This window comes from Muntiacus reevesi, chromosome 14 (assembly GCF_963930625.1).
Source record: "Muntiacus reevesi chromosome 14, mMunRee1.1, whole genome shotgun sequence".
NCBI classification, from domain to species: Eukaryota; Metazoa; Chordata; class Mammalia; order Artiodactyla; family Cervidae; genus Muntiacus; species Muntiacus reevesi.
In genome coordinates, this window is record NC_089262.1 from 60,035,408 (window position 1) to 60,036,805 (window position 1,398).

Here is a 1,398-nt window from a genome sequence, read left to right on the forward strand (position 1 = left end):
AGTCATATCCAACTCTTTGTAATCTGATGGATTGTACCCTGCCAGGCTCCTCTGTCCATGGAATTCTCCAGGCAAGAATACTGGAGTGGGTAGCCATTCCCTATCGCAGGCAGATTCTTTAACAGCTGAGCCACCAGGGTCCACTGTCTAGGTCATGACAATTCCAAATATTTGAATACCAGTATCCTTCAAAATATAAGCAAACAAGCCCGGAAAACAATAAATGCCTATCTTGAGAGCTCATCTACTTCTCTAGTGGCAGGATTATATCTGAAGCATTATATTATGGGATTCTCCAGGTAAGAATACTGGAGTGGGTAGCCATGCCCTCCTCCAGGGGATCTTCCTGACCCAGGGATCAAACCCGCATCTCTTCTATCCCCTGCAGACAGGTTCTTTACAACTAGCGCCACCTTGGTGGTCACTGGTAATCCTTGTATTACTTGGCTTGTAGTTGTATCACTCCAACCTCTGCCCCTGTTGTCACATGGCCTTCTCCCTGTGTCTCTTCTCCGGCTCTTACAAGGAACAGTTTTATTAATCTGACTGCTATAACAAAATATGATAACTGTATGGCTTAAGCAACAGTCATTTTCTTTTCTCACAGTTCTGTCTATAAGAGCTAGAAGGCCAAGATCAAGATGCTAGCTGATTTGGAAGGTCATGAATGTGAGAGGAACACTATTCAACCGGGTACATTCCCCTAAACAAAGAATAATCTCTTATGTGTTTAAATGAAATAAAGCAAAATGTCTTTATAAGGCGTATCAGAAAAAGAAAGCTCAGTGAATCCCTTAAGAATCCATTCTATTCAGTCATCCATCCCATCAGTTCTCAACATGTGATTTAAGGACCATTTAACCCAATCCAACTTTGGGAGGGGCTGATTAAAAATGCAGGTCATGTGCTTGCTTCTGCAACAAATATACTAAAATTGGAATTGATACAGGGAAGGCTAGCATGGCCCCTGCCCAAGGATGACATGCAGATTTGTGAAGGGTTCCATATATATATATATATATATATATTTTTTTTTTTTTAATGCAGATTATTAAACATAGTGTAAACTGAGAGATTTTTCTGGAAGGAGATTACTCCAGGTGAGAAAAGTGACTGTCCAAGTGAATCTTATTTTCTATCTCTATCACCAAATCTCAGATATTTCCAGAGTTATACTTCTCCTGCCTTTGCCATATCTGGCCTCCTGGAACACCCAGTTCCTCCTCAGTTCAGCACAAGTAAACTCCCTTTCTTGAGTGTCTCTTCATGCAGCTAAGACAGGCTAGCATTAAAAAATGACTTATCCGAATATGATGGGGAACCAAAAGAAAATATGGGCAACACAATAATAGTCACTAGGCTTTCAGGGTATAGAGAGAACTCTGAGTCAGTGTTGAC

At 40.9% G+C, this 1,398-nt stretch overlaps 1 non-coding gene across 1 annotated transcript; it reads left to right on the forward strand.

Moving 5' to 3' along the window:
* The first annotated feature begins 908 nt into the window (after nt 1-908).
* Nucleotides 909-1,012, forward strand: LOC136146771 (U6 spliceosomal RNA). Its single transcript, XR_010659059.1, has one exon. It is a non-coding gene; the product is annotated as a U6 spliceosomal RNA (small nuclear RNA).
* The last annotated feature ends 386 nt before the right edge of the window (nt 1,013-1,398 follow it).